Source organism: Mustela erminea, chromosome X (assembly GCF_009829155.1).
Source record: "Mustela erminea isolate mMusErm1 chromosome X, mMusErm1.Pri, whole genome shotgun sequence".
NCBI lineage: Eukaryota > Metazoa > Chordata > Mammalia > Carnivora > Mustelidae > Mustela > Mustela erminea.
The window spans coordinates 47,461,581-47,477,790 of NC_045635.1; the positions used below are offsets into that span (position 1 = coordinate 47,461,581).

Sequence of the window (16,210 nt, forward strand, 5' to 3'; positions counted from 1 at the left end):
CAGGTTGAATTCTTGTGTGTTCAGAATGGTGTGATAGATATCCAGCTAAAATTGAGGGACCAGATGAAATGAGGTCTGCTACTCTGCCACTATCATCCCCCCACAAAACTGTTAAGTTCTTTATAGACCTTGGGTATTTGCCCTTTATCTGCTACGTTGTTTGCAAATATCTTCTCCTATTCCATGTGTTACCTTTTAGTTTTGTTGACTGTTTCCTTTGCTGTGCAAAAGCTTTATATCTTGAAGTCCCAGTAGTTCATTTTTGCTTGCTTAAAAAAATATTTATTTTAAGTTCAATTAGCCAAGGTATAGTATATTACTGATTTTTGATATATAATGTTCAATGATTCATCGTTCAGTATAACACCCAGTGCTCATCACATCACATGCCTTCTTTAATCCCCATCACCAACTTATCCCATTGTCCACCCACCTCCCTTTCCTCAATCTTCAGGTTTTTTTCCCCCAGAGTCAAGTGTCTCATATGGTTTGTTTCCCTCTCTGTTTTCTTCCCATTCAGTTCCCCCCCATCTCTATTGTCCTCTGCATTATTCCCTATGTTCCACATATGAATGAAACCATATGATAAATGTGTTTCTCTGATTGACTTATTTCACTTAGCATAATCTCCTCCAATGCCATCCATGTTATGTAAATTGTAGGTTTCCATCCTTTCTGATGACTGAGTAATACTCCATTGTATATATAAACCCCATCTTCTTCATCCATTCATCCATTGAAAGACATCTTGGGTACTTTCACAGTTTGACTATTGTAGACACTGGTGCTCTGAACACAAAAGAACCAGAAGCAATGTCCTCTGCAACAGAACTAATGATATGGATATCAGCAAGATGTCAGAGCTCCAATGTGGGATGGCAAGTATAATGCCAATAGCTAGGCTTGTAAAAAAAAGCACATGTGACTATACAGAATCTCTAGGAGAGAAATGGGATTTGGTCAGACTGACCTTAAAATGTTATGAATGAGATGCAGTCTAAATTGGATGCTCTAATGGCAAGGGTAAGTGAGGTGGATTAGAGAATAAGTGATCTAGAAGACAGGCTATTGGAAAGGAAGGAAACTGAAGAAAAGAAAGAAAAACAACTCAGCACATGAAGAGAGACTTAGAGAAGTTGATGATGCATTATTAAACAAACAAACAAACAAACAAACAATATCAGGATCATCAGGATCCAGTAGGGGATGGAGAGAGAGAGAGGACTAGAAGGTGTATTTGTGCAAATCATGGCTGATAACTTCCCTAATCTGGGAATGAAACAAGCATTCATGTCCAAGAGGCAGAGAGGACTCCTTCTAACAACAATAACAATATAGCAACACCCTGGCATATAATTGTGAAACTTCCAAATTATAGAGCCAAGGAAGCTATCCTGAGAGAAGCTGGGGAAAGAGATTTCTTATGTGCAGAGGAAGGAACATCAAAATATCATCAGACCTATCCACAGAAACCTAAAGGACCAGGAAGGGCTGGCAAGATATACTCAAGATACTAAAGGATAAGAACATGCAGCCAATAATACTTTATCCAGAAAGGATATCATTCAGAATGAAGGAAAGATAAAGAATTTCCAGGCAGACAGAAATTGAAAGAATATGTGATCACCAAGACACCCCTGCAAGAAATATAAGGGTGATACTTTATGCAAAGAGAGGCCCATGAGTAACATAGACCAGAAAGTAACAGAGACAATCTACAGAAACAGGGATGTTACAGATAATGCAATGACACTAAAAACCGATCTTTCAATTGTTACTCTAAATGTGAATGGACTGAATGCTCCAATAAAAAAACACAGATTATCAGATTGGATAAAAAAGTAGAATTCATCTATGTGCTGTCTGCAAGAGACTCATTTTGAACCTAAAGACACCTCCAGTTTGAAAGTGAAGGGGTGGAGAACAATTTATCACACTAATGGACCTCAAAAGAAAGCTGGGGTAGCCATTCTCATATCAGACAATTTAGATTTCAAATAAAAGACTGTAGTAAGAAATGGAGAGGGCCACTCGACCATACTTAAGGGGTATATCCAACAAGAAGATCTAACAATTGTAAATATCTATGCCCCCAACATGGGAGCAGCCAGTTATATAAACCAATTAGTAACCAAAGTAAAGAAACATATCAATAATAATACATTAACAGTAGGAGACCTCAACACTCCACTCACAGCCAGGGACAGATCACTTAAGCAGAAGAATAACAAAGTAACTAGAGCTTTGAAGGACACATTGGACCAGATGGACTTCACAGACACGCAGAGCATTCCATTCTAAAACAATAGAATATGGGTTCTTTTTGATTGCACATGGAACTTTCTCCAGAACAGATCACATACTAGGTCACAAATCAGGTCTCAACCGATACCAAAAGATTGAGGTTATTTCTTGCATATTTTCCAGACCACAATGCTTTGAAACTGGAACTCAATACCAAGAAGAAATTTAGAAGGAACTCAAATACCTGAAGATTAAAGAGCCTCCTGCTAAATAATAAATCAGTCAAAGAAGAAATTAAATAAGAATTTAAACTATTCACTGAAACTAAGAGAATGAAAACACTTCAGTTCAAACCCTGTGGGATACTGCAAAGGAACAGAAGGAAGTACATAGCCATCCAAGCCTCTCTCAAAAAGTTAGAAAAATCCCCAACACAAAAGCTAACCCAGAGAAAGAACAGCAAATAAAGCCTAAAGCAAGTAGCGAAAGGATATAACAAAGATTAGAGCAAATATCAATGAAATAGAAACCAGAAAAACAGTAGAACAGATCAACAGAACTAGAAGCTTGCTCTTTGAAAGAACTAATAAGATTGATAAACCTTTGCTTTTGTTTTCCTTGCCTTAAAAGACATGTCTTGCAAGAAGTGGCTGTGTCTGATGTTGAACAGATTACTGCCAGTGTTCTCCTCTATGATTTTTTTTCTTTTTTTTTAAATTTTTTATTTTTTATAAACATATATTTTTATCCCCAGGGGTACAGGTCTGTGAATCACCAGGTTTACACACTTCACACCTCTATGATTTTGATGGATTCCCGTCTCACATTCAGGTCTTTCATCCATTTAGAGTTTATCATTGTGTACAGTGTAAGAGAATGGTCCAGTTTCCTTCTTCTGCATGTGGTTGTCCAATTTCCCAGCACCATTTATTGAAGAGACTGGCTTTTTCCCATTGGATATTTTCTGCTTTGTCAAAGATTATTTGAACATAATTTTGAGGGTCCACTTCTGGGCTTTCTGTTCTGTTCCTTTGATCTATGTGTCTGGTTTTTTTTTTTTTTGCCAATTTATTTTATCTTGATGATCACAGCTTTGTAATATAGCTTGATGTCAGGCATTGTGATGCCCCCATCTTTGGTTTTCTTTTTCAACATTCCCCTGCCATTTCAGGGTCTTTCCTTGTTCCATAGAAATTCTAGGATTGTTTGTTCCAGCTCTGTGAAAATGTCAATGGTATTTCGATAGGGTTTGCATGTAATGTGTAGATTTCTCTGGGTAGCATAGACATTTTAACAATGTTTATTCTTCCAATCCATGATCATGGAATATTTTTCCATCTCTCTGTATCTTCATCAATATCTTTCATAAGTGTTCTGTAGTTTCTAGAATACAGATACTTTCCTCTTTGGTTAGGTTTATTCCTAGGTATCTTATGGTTTTGGGTGTTAGTGTAAATGGAATGGATTCCTTAATTTCTCTTTCTTCAGTCACATTGTTAGTGTATAGAAATGCAACTAATTTCTGTGCCAGCATGCTAAATCATACTTAAAGTGCCTATCCAATAAGAAGATTTATAATCTCTAAGTATTTTTACCCCTAACATGGGAGGAGTCAATTATATAAACCAATTAATAATAAAATCAATGAAATGCACTGATAATAATACAAAAAGACCAGGGTATTTTAACACCCCACTCACAACAATGGACACATCATCTATGCAGATCAACAAGGAAACAAGGACTTTGAATGACACACTGGACCAGATGGAGTTCATATATATGTACAGCACATCCCATCCTAATGCAACAGAGTACACATTTTTCTTGAGTGCATGTGGAACATTCTCTAGAATAGATCACATACTAGGTCACAAATCAGGTTTCAACTGGTAACAAAGATTGGGTTTATTCTCTGCATGTTTTCATACCACAATTCTTTGAACATTGATCTATATCAGAATAGGAAATTTGGAAGCAGCTCAAATACTTGGAGGTTAAATAACATCCTACTAAGGAATGAGAGAGTTGTTCAGAAAATTAAAGAATTAAAAAAATTCAGCAATATGGCAGGTTATGAAATCAATGCCAAGAAAGCAGGTGCATTTCTATACACTAAAAATGTTACTGAACAAAGAAAAATTAAGGAATTGGTCCCATTTACAACTGCACCAAAAACCACAGAAAAGCAGGAATCAGCCTAACCAAAGAGGTAAAAGATCTGTACTTTAAAAACTACAGAACATTTATGAAAGAAATTGAGGAAGACACAAAGAAATGGAAAATATTCCATGTTTATGAATTGGATGAACAAATACTGTTAAAATGTCTATGCTATCCAAACAAGCCACACATTCCATGCAATCCTTAACAAAACACCAGCAACATCTTCTTGTTCCAACAACAGAGCTGGAACAAATAACCCTAAAATTTGTATGGAATAAGAAAATACCCCCAAATAGCCAGAAGAATGCTGAAAAATAAAACAAAAATGGGGCAACATAATGTCTGATTTCAAGCTCTATTATAAAGCTGTTATCATCAGGACATCAGGACACCATGGAAATCATGGACAGACAGATAGATCAATGGAACAAAATATAGGACCCCAAAATAGACCCTCAACTCTATGGCCAGCTAATCTTTGTCAAAACAGGAAAGAATATCCAATGGAAAGAGGGAAGTCTCTTCAATAAAGTGTGCTGAGAAAATTGGACAGCCACATGTAGAAGAATGAAACCAGACCATTTTCTTACACCATACACAATGATAAACTCAAAATGGATGAAGGACCTGAATGTTGGACAAGAATGCACTAAAATCTTTGAGTAGAACACAGAGAGCAACCCCTTCCACCTCAGCTGCAACAAATTCTTGCTAAGCCTGTTTCCAAAGGCAAGGGAAACAAAAGCAAAAATGAATGATTGGGAGTTCCTCAAGATGAAAAACTTTTGCATAGCAAAGGAAACAGTCAACAAAACTAAAGGCAGCTTATGGAATGAGAGAAGATATTAACAAATGACACATCAGATAAAGGCTAGTATACAAGATCTATAAAGACCTTGTCATAGTCGACACCAAAAAAACAAATAGTCCAGTCAAGAAAGCAAGCAGCAGTGTACATGGACACCATTTCTCCAGAGGAGACATACAAATGGCCAACAGACACATGAAAAAATGCTCAACATCACTTGGGATTGGGAAATACAAATCAAAACCACAATGAGATACCACCTTACACCAGTTAGAATGGTAAAAATTGACCAGGCAAGAAACAACAAATGTTGGAGAGGTTGTGGAGAACGGAGAACACTCTTACACTGTTGGTGGGAATGTAAGCTGGTACAGCCACTCTGGAATAGCAGCAATGTCCACAATTACCAAACTATGAAAGGAGCCCAGATGTCCATTAACAGAGGAATTAATAAAGAAGATGTGGTATATTTTTACAACAGACTATTACTCAGCCATCAGAAAGGATGAAATCTTACCATTTACATCAATGTGGATGGAACTGGAGGGTATTATGCTTAGCAAAATAAGTCAATCAGGGAAAGACAATTGTCATATTGTTTCACTTATATGTGGAATATAAGACACAGAACAGTAGAGAGAAAACTGAATAGGATGAAATCAGAGAGGGAGACAAACTATGAGAGACTTAACTATGGGAAAGAAACTGATGGTTTTTGCAAAGGAGGTGTGTGGGAGGATGGAGTAACTGGGTGATGCACATTAAGGAGGGCACATGATGTGATGAGCACTGGATGTTATATACAACTGCTGAATTACTGAAGTGTACATAGCAAACTAATGATGTACTATATGTTGGCCAATTGACTTCAAATTAAAAAAAGAATCCAGATTTAAAATAAAAAATAAAATAAAATAAAAATATACAAGTAAAACATATAATCATCATTATCATCATCATCATCATCATCATCTTTAAAAGGCATTGAAAACATAAGAAAATAAATGACAAAATCATAAAGAAATAAAAAAGAAACATGAAAGCTAGACTGTATCTACCTTAAAGTTGACGCTTTGGTGTGAGTGAGTAGTTTGTGCTTGTCTTCTGGTGAAGTGACCTGCTGTGCTGATTCTCAGGTGGACATGCCCGTGGACATGTACCTCCAGGAAGAAGCGGGGCAGGGCTTGTTGTAAGCAACTCCGCCCTCTACTAGTTGGTGCTGTTTTGCTCCATGAATGCTTTCAGTCCTGGTGGGTAGGATAAATATGGTGGCATTCTTCTCTCTAACCCTAGAGCTGAAATTTCACAGCCCTACTCTTCAGTAAATCTTCACAGAGCAACCAGTCACCCCTCTTGTGTCCCTGGTTTCTGTCAGAACCCTGTGTTCACCCTGCTTTTTATCTCAGGTGCATTACTGAGTTTCAAAAGTACAAATTTTAGTGACTCCTGTTACATGGATCTTCACTGATAGTCTGGAGAAGGTTCTCACCACAATTTTCCCATTTGCTGATCTGTCCCCAGAAAGCAGTCATGTGGCTTTGCAGCATTTCAGAGTCCATGGCAAAATAGAGCAGAAACACAGCACCAAGTTTCACTGCTCTCAGCCAACATCTCTGCTCCTATGCCTCGGAACAGTACAGCATATTGGTGACACCGATTCTTCTTGCAACACAGGGAATCTTCAGGCCATGCTGTCACTCATGACTCTGCCCCACTTCTCCACCTGAGCACCTTTAAACTAGGTGTGTCCCCCACAAGAGTGGACTTCTAAAAGCTCAGATTTTGTGTCTCATTGCTTATCATACTTTGTGGTAGTCTCATAAGCAAGCTTCCTCCCCTCTGCAGTACCCACAGTTATATCTTCCCCAAATCAACTCTCTGCACTTCTACCTTCCAAAATGTGGTCTCTTTTCTACTTGTAGACTTGCAGTTTTTGTTCTCTTAGACCTTTGAATGATTTATTAGGTGTTCAAAATGATTTGATAACTATCTAACTGTGTTAGAGGGGGGAGAGTAGCTTAGATTCCCCCTCCTCCTCCTCTATCATCTTAACTCCTCTTTAGTTCAAATTATTTTTAAATTTCTCTCAAAACTTGTTTTTGACTGATGTTTATTTTGAATTGTGATTTAATTTTCATATATTTAGGTAAGATAGATATCTTTCTGTTATTCATTTCTAGTTTTTTTTTAATTTTTTATAAACATATATTTTTATCCCCAGGGGTACAAGTCTGTGAATCACCAGGTTTACACACTTCACAGCACTCACCAAAGCACATACCCTCCCCAATGTCCATAATCCCACCCCCTTCTCCCAAACCCCCTCCCCCCAGCAACCCTCAGTTTGTTTTGTGAGATTAAGAGTCACTTATGGTTTACCCTAAAGATACAAACATAGTGATCTAGTTTTTATTATGGTTCATGTGCATACTTTCTATAATTTTTATTTTTTTAATGTAATGAGATTTGTTTTATGGATCTGAATGTAGGTTTTTTGTTTTGATGAAATGTCTGTGTACACTTGACAAGAAAATGTTTTACTTTTGTCATTGCTATTGGTCTAGTGTTTTCTATAATTTTGAATTTGACCTAGTTGTTTGGTAGTGTTATTCAGGTCTTCTATATCCTTATTGTTCTGACAGTTACTGAGAAGTGAGTTATAAATTCTCCAGCCATTAGTGTTGTTTGATCTATTCTTCTTTTCAATTCTATAACATATTGACTCATATTTTTTGATGTTCTGTTGTATTTTGCATATAAACTTCAGGAAGTTAAATGTTTTTGAAGAATTAACTTATTATTTTATAAAATTATTATTTTTCCTTGATAATATTTGTGGTTCTGAATTATGCTTTTTACCATTGTTTCATAACCATTTGTTAGGTAGGCCTTCCTTTCTTCATTGAAATGTCTTGGCAACTTCAGTAAAAATCAGAAAGGATGAATACTCAACCTTCGTATCAATATGGAGTGGACTGGAGGAGATTATGCTGAGTGAAATAAGTTAAGCAGACATAGTCATTTATCATATGGTTTCACTTACTTGTGGAGGATAAGAAATAACATGGAGGACATTAGGAGAAGGAAAGGAAAAGTGAATTGGGTGAAATCAGAGGGGGAGTAGAACCATGAGAGACTGTGGACTCTGAGAAACAAACTGAGGGTTTTGGAGGGGATATGGGTGGGGGATTAGGTGAGCCTGGTGGTGGTTAATAAGGAGGGCACATATTGCATGGAGCACGGGGACTGGTGCATAAACAATGAAACTTGGAACACTGAAAAAATAAAATCAAATAAAAAAATAAAAATAGAGAACATATTTCAGCAGGTTGCATGCAGAAGTAAAAAAGAAAAGAAAAGAAAAGAAAAGAAAAGAAAGAAAGAAAGAAAGAAAGAAAGAAAGAAAGAAAGAAAGAAAAAGAAATCAATTGACCATTGGGAGAGTTGGGGAGGATAGTGGCAGAGTAGGAGGGCCCTAGGTTCATCTCATCCCACAAACACAGTTAGATAATTATCAAATTAAGCTAAGTTCTCCAGAAATTGACCTGAAGACTGACAGAACAAACTCCACAATCAACGGGAGAGAAGAGGCCATAGTGAAGAATGTAGGAAGTGCAAAGATAAAGTTTAGGGGAGAAACAGATTGTGAGTGCTATGGAGGGGAATGAGTTGTGGTCATGAAGAAGGGCAACAGAGGAACACACATGGGAATGCACATGGATAATGTTCCCCTGAAGCCATGCATGGGTTGAAAGATGAGAGGAGTTGAATTTCTTGAATTCTTACAAGCAGCTGGACTTAGCATTGAGTTTTAAAGGTCAGTGAACTTTGCAGGGACAGAGTCTGGAGGGCACTTCTCTGCTCCTGGAGAAAGGGCAGGTAAACAACCCACAGCCAGACAACATGGAGACAGCAATATGAAGAACACCTGAGACACAAAGGGAGGAGGCTATGCACTCTTCTCAGAACTTGTGTCCCTGTGAGGTGACATTCATAGAGACAACTCTTTGGGAATAAGAGAGCTGACTGGTGCCTTTTCCCTCCCCAGCTATTGAGCATAAATAGAGAGCCACCTGCAGGGAGCAACACAGTGCTGACACTGGCTGTTTAACTTGCATACACCAAGCCCCAACCCCTGTACTCTGGCAGGATTGTCTTCATTCACACTTGCCTCATTCCCAATACAGTGTGTCCTTCCTTCAGAAGACCAGCACAAACATGTCTGCCCACACCATGTTTCCAGACCAGAGAGTTCTGAAGGACCTCAGTTCTGGTGGAGGTGGTATCAGGTCTCATTCCAACAACAAACTGGAACACACCTAGCTCACTATATTCAGGCCAGGGACCAAACACTGTCCACAGTAGGCAAGGAGATCCTCTACAAATGACTGACCTAAAGGATAGAGCAGCCAAAATACAACAGCAGAGTGCACACAGCACACACCGAAGACACTTTCTGAAGCACAAATCCCTAGGCACTACATGATCTCTTCTTAAGGCATTAATTTCAGGAGCCAAAGACATAACTGGTTTTTCTAATACAGAGAAGAAGGCAGAGACTTAGACAAAATGCTAACATAGAGGATTATGTCCCAGATAAAAGAACAGGATAAGGCCACAGTCAGAGATCTAGGTGACACAGGTAGAGGTAACATTCTTGATGGAGAATTTAAAGCAGTGATCAGAAGGATACTCACTGGCCTTGAGAAAAGAATAGAAGACAGCAGAGAGACCCTTACCACAAAAGTAAAATAGTTAAAAAAGAATCAGAGATAAAGAGTGAAGTAAATGAGATTGTAAGCTGGCTTGATGCAATGAACAGCAGGCTAGAAGAAGCAGAAGAATGAATTGCTGTCTTCTTCAATTTCTTTCATGAGTGTTCTGTAGTTCCTTGAGTATAGATCCTTTATGTCTTTGGTTTATCTCCAGGTATCTTAAGGTTCTTGGTGCTAGAGTAAATGGAATCGATTCTCTCATTTCCCTTTCTATATTTTCATTGTTAGTGTATAAGAAAGCAACTGATTTCTGTACATTGATTTTGTATCCTGCCACATTACTGAATTGCTATATGAGTTCTAGTAGTTTGGGGGTGGAGTCTTTTGGGTTTTCCATATAATGTATCATGTCATTTGCAAAAAGAGAGAGTTTGACTTACACCAGTTAGAATGGCCAAAATTAATAAGACAGTAAACAACATGTGTTGGAGAGGATGTGGAGAAAGGGGAACCCTCTTACACTGTTGGTGGGAATGCAAGTTGGTGCAGCCACATTGGAAAACAGTGTGGAGATTCCTTAAGAAATTAAAAACAGAACTTCTGGGGCACCTGGGTGGCTCAGTGGGTTAACGCCTCTGCCTTTGGCTCAGGTCATGATCCCAGGGTCCTGGGATCTAGCCCTGAGTCGGGCTCTCTGCCCTGCAGGGAGCTTGCTTCCTCCCTTCTCTCTCTCTGCCTGCCTCTCTGCCTACTTGTGATCTCTCTCTCTGTCAAATAAATAAAATCTTAAAAAAAAAACAAAAACAGAACTTCCCTATGACCCTGAAATTGCACTACTGCGTATTTACCCCAAAGATACAGATGCAGTGAAAAGAAGGGCCATCTGTACCCCAATGTTTATAGCAGCAATGGCCATGGTCGCCAAACTGCGGAAAAAACCAAGATGCCCTTCAATGGACGAATGGATAAAGAAGATATGGTCCATATATACAATGGAGTATTATGCCTCCATCAGGAAGGGTGAATACCCAACATTTATATCCACATGGATGGAGCTGGAAGAGATTATGCTGAGTGAAATAAGTCAAGCAGAGAGAGTCAATTATCATATGGTTTCACTTACTTATGGAGCATAAGGAATAACATGGAAGACATTGGGAGTTGGAGAGGAGAAGTGAGTTGGGGGAAATCAGAGAAGGAGACAAACCAAGAGAGACTGTAGACTCTGAGAAACAAACAGGGTTTTGGAGGGGAGGGGAGTGGGAGATTGGGTGAGCCTGGTGGTGGGTATTATGGAGGGCACATATTGCATGGAGTACTGGGTGTGGTGCATAAACAATGAATTCTGGAACACTGAAAAGAAATAAAATAAATTGAAAAAAAAAAAGAATGAATTGCTGGCCTATAAGACAAAGTAATAGAAAGTAATGAAGCTGAACAAAAGAGAGGAAGAACAATTATGTGACATGAGAATAGACTTAAGGAACTTACTGACTCCCTCAAATGTAATATTTGTATTATAGGAGTTCTAGGAGATGAGAGAGAAAGGGGGCAGAAATTTTAATAGATGAAAACTACCTACTCTGGGAACGGAAACAGATATCCAGGTCCAGGAGGCACAGAGAATTCCCATCAAAATTAACAAAAGCAGGCCAGCACCAAGACATAATGTAATTAAATTTGCTAAATATTGTGATCAAAATAAATCTTAAAAGCATCAAGAGAAAAGAAGTCCCTGATGTACTAGGGAAAACCCATAAGGCCAGATGGAGAAATACCTGGAAGCCAGAAGGGAGTGGCATGATATAGTAAAAGTGCTGAGTGGGAAAAATCTGCAGCCAAGAATACTTTATTCAGCAAGACTATCATTCAGAATAGAAGGAGAGATAAAAAGACTATGTCAGACAAACAAAAAATAAAGTAGTTCCTGACCCCTGAACCAGACCTGCAAGAAATATCAAAGGGGAGACTTTTTAGTAGAAAGGAGAGAACAAAGGTGAAAAAAAAAAAACAAAAAACAGGAAGAGATTAGAGAAAATCTGCAGATACAATGACAAAACAAGTAATAAAATGGCACTATATACATACATATCTTAATAATAACTTTGGGGATGCCTGGGTGGTTCAGTTGAATAAGCATCTAACTCTTGACTTCAGCTCAGATTATGTTGTCAGGGTCCTGAAATCAAGCCTCATGTAAGTCTCCATGCAGGGTATGGACCCTGCTTAAGATTCTCCCTCTCTTTCTCACTTTCCCTCTGTTCCTTCCCTCACTCTTTTTGTTTCTCTCTCTCAAAAAGTAATTACTTTGAATGTAAATTGACTAAATTTACAATCAAATGACAAAGGGTGTCAGATTGAATTAAGAAAAAAAAAAGACCTATATGCTGCCTATAAAGTGTAATTTCAGACCAAAAGTCACCTTTGGAATGAAAGTGAGGGGATGAAGTATCATTTATCGCACAAATGGATGTCAAAAGAAAGTCAGAAAAGCAATACTTATATATCAGACAAACTAGACTTTAAAACAAAGACTTTATCGAAGAAGGGCACTGTATACTCATAAAAGGAATGATCCAACAAAAAATATAACAATCATAGTTATTTATGGACCCAACATGGGAGTACCCAAATATATAAATGAATTAACAAAAATATAGTAACTAATGGATAATAATACAATGATATTAGGGGACTTTAACAACCCACTTACATCAATGGAAAGAGCATCTTAACAGAACATCAACAAGGAAACAATGGGCTTGAATGATACACTGGAGAAGATGGACTTAACAGATATATTCAGAACATTTCATCTTAAAGCAGTAGAACGCACATTCTTCTCAAGTGTGCATGAGACATTCTTCAGAATAGATCACATATTAGGTCACAAATCAAGGCTCAACAAATAGAAAAAGATTGAATTCATACCATGCTCCTTTTCTGACCACAATACTATGAAACTACATTAATTACAAGAAAAAATCTAGAAAGACCACAAATACACGGAGGTTAAACAACATGCTTCTTTTTTTTTTAAATTTTTTTATTTTTTATAAACATATATTTTTATCCCCAGGGGTACAGATCTGTGAATCGCCAGGTTTACACACTTCACAGCACTCACCAAAGCACATACCCTCCCCAATGTCCATAACCCCACCCCCCTTCTCCCAACCCTCCTCCCCCCAGCAACCCCCAGTTTGTTTTGTGAGACTAAGAGTCACTTATGGTTTGTCTCCCTCCCAATCCCATCTTGTTTCATTTATACTTCTCCTACCCACTTAAGCCCCCATGTTGCATCACCACTTCCTCATATCAGGGAGATCATATGATAGTTGTCTTTCTCTGCTTGACTTATTTCACTAAGCATGATTAAACAACATGCTTCTAAACAATAAGTTAGTCAACTAGGAAATCAAAGAAGAAATTTTAAAAATACATGGAGACAAGTAACAATGAAAACACAAAGTTTCAAAACCTTTGGATTATAGCAAAAGCATTCCTAAGAGAGAAAAAAATAGCAATACATGCTTACTTCAAGAAGCAAGAAAAATCAGAAATAAACTACCAAAACTTACACTTAAAGGACGTAAAGAAAAAGAACAATAGCAGAGTGCACACAGCACACACCGAAGACACTTTCTGAAGCACAAATCCCTAGGCACTACAAGTGTAAAAAAACTTACACTTAAAGGAGGTAAAGAAAAAGAACAAATGAATCCTAAAGCCAGCAGACGGAAGGAGATAATAAAGATTCAAGCTAAAATAGATGATATAGAAACTAAAAATTAAAAAAAAAAGAAATAGATTAATAAACCCAGGATCTGGTTCTTTGAAAATATCAATAAAATTGATAAGCCTCTAACCAGACTTGCCAAAAATATAAAAGAAAGGACCCAAATAAATAAAATCACAAACAAGGGAAGAAAAATAACAAGCAACTCCACAAAATACAAGGAATTATAAGACAATATTATGAAAAGGTCTATGCCAACAAACTGGTCAATCTGTAAGAAATGGATAAATGCTGAGAAACATATAAATTACCAAAACTGAAAGAGGAAGAATTACAAAACTTGAACAGACCCATAACCAGGAAAGAAATTAAATCAGTAATCAAACGTCTCCCAACAAACAAAAGTCCAGGGCCAAATGGCTTTACAGGCATATTCTATGAAACATTTAAAGAATAGTTAATACGTATTCTTTTCAAATGATTTAAAAAATGAAAAAAGAAGGAAAATGTCCAAATTTATTCTATGACACCAACATTACACGGATATTAAAACCAGGTAAGGAGTCTATTGAAAAGGTAAATTACAGTTCAATATTCCTGATGAATATAGATGCAAAAATTCTCAATAAAGTGTTAGCAAATTGAATCCAATAATACATTAAAAAAAAAAGACATTCATCATGATCAAATGGAATTCATTCATGTCTTGCAAAGGTGGTTCAATATTCACAAATCAATCAGTGTGATACAGCACATTAATAAAAACAGGATAAGAACCCTATGATCATTTCAATAGATGCAGAAAAGGCCTTTAGCAAAGTACAACATCTAATCATGATAACAACCCTCAAAAAAAGTGTAAAATAAACATAACTCAATATAAAAATGTCCTATTTGGAAACCCACAGCTATTATTTTCTTCATTAAACAAAAACAAAAACAAAACACAAAAAACTGAGAACTTTTCCTTTACAGTCAGGAACAAGGCAGAGATGTCCACTCTCACCACTGCTATTTAACATAATATTGGATGTCTTAGCCACAGCAATCAGACAATGAAAAGAAATAAAAGGCATCTGTATAGGCAAGGAAGAAGGAGAACTTTCACTATTTACAGGTGACATGATACTCTATATAGGAAACCAGAAAATTCCATCAAAAAGTTGCTAGACCTGGTACACGAATTCAGTAAAGTTAAAGAATACAAAATCATTGTGGACATACCCATTACATTCATATACACGGATAACAAAGCAGCAGAAAGAGAAATTAAGGGAAACTATCCCATTAAAAATTCCTCCAAAAATAATAAGATACCTAGGAATAAACCTAACCAAAGAGGTGAAAGATCTGAACTCTGAAAACCATAAAGCACTGATGACAGCAATTGAAGGGACACAAAGAAATGGAAAGACTTTCCATGCTCATGGATTTGAAGAACACATATTGTTAAAATGTCTATACTACCCAAAGCAATCTATACATTTATTGCAATACCTATCAAAACAACAATAGCATTTTTCACAGGGCTAGAACAAACAGTCCTAAAATTTGTATGGAACCACTAAAGACCCCGAAGAGCCAAAGCAATCTTGAAAAAGAAAAGCAAAGCTAGAGGCATCACAATTGTGGACTTCAGGTTACATTGCAGAACTTTAGTGATAAAGAAAGCATGGTACTGGCACAAAAACAGACATATAGATAATGACAGAAAGTCAAATACTATATGATTTCAGTCATTTGTGGTATTTAGGAAACAAAACAAAAAGGGAAAAAAGAGAAAGAGAGAGAGAAATCAAGAAACAGACTCTGGATTATAGAGAACAAACTTATGGCTACCATAGGGTAGATTGGTGAGGAGATCTGTTAAATTAGGTGATGGGGATTGAGGAGTGCACTTGTCCCAGTAGTGCACTTGTCCTGAGGAATACAGCACAGGGTGATGTATTTGTAGTGCTGAATCACATACTGTACACCTGAAATTAAAATATCACACAGTATGTTAACTACTGGAATTAAAATAAAAACTTGAAAAGTAACTAATTTAAAACCATATTTAGAAGAAACAGATTTGAGTTCTTTTAGGGACAGGCATCCTATCCTACTGGTCTTTGTTTGCCCACAACCAGTGAATGCCTTGACATAGCTGTGTGCTCAGTATATACTGAGTATACTAAGTATATACTTAAGGATTGAGTGAATAAATAAATGCCCAAGCAGAACTATTTGTTGCACTTGGGAACAGTGCTCAATTTCACGAGAGTCTAAGTACTTGCATAGTGCACCAGGAAAGGAGGAATAATAAAAATTTTAGGATAAGTTGATATTCACTGAAAGCAGCAATATAGTCATCAGGAATTAAAAAAAAAAGGTAGCCTTTTTTACCTTTACTGTTTTTATTCTGAATTGTATATGTTGTGGGGGCACCCTATCTCTTACTGCTTAGAGTCTCTAAATGTCTTAAGCTGGTCACACTTGAGAGAGGGAAAAGAATATGAACTGGTGCCCTGCCCCCAGAACAGCTGGGGAAAGAGACCC

The 16,210-nt window shown here is 37.2% G+C and overlaps 1 long non-coding RNA gene across 1 annotated transcript; it reads right to left on the reverse strand.

Moving 5' to 3' along the window:
* Positions 1 to 1,392: 1,392 nt before the first annotated feature.
* Positions 1,393 to 11,602, reverse strand: LOC116583527. The gene is made up of 3 exons (XR_004282764.1): positions 11,593 to 11,602; positions 9,538 to 9,541; positions 1,393 to 1,473 (listed from the first exon to the last, which is right to left on the reverse strand). It is a non-coding gene; the product is annotated as an uncharacterized LOC116583527 (long non-coding RNA).
* Positions 11,603 to 16,210: the final 4,608 nt, after the last annotated feature.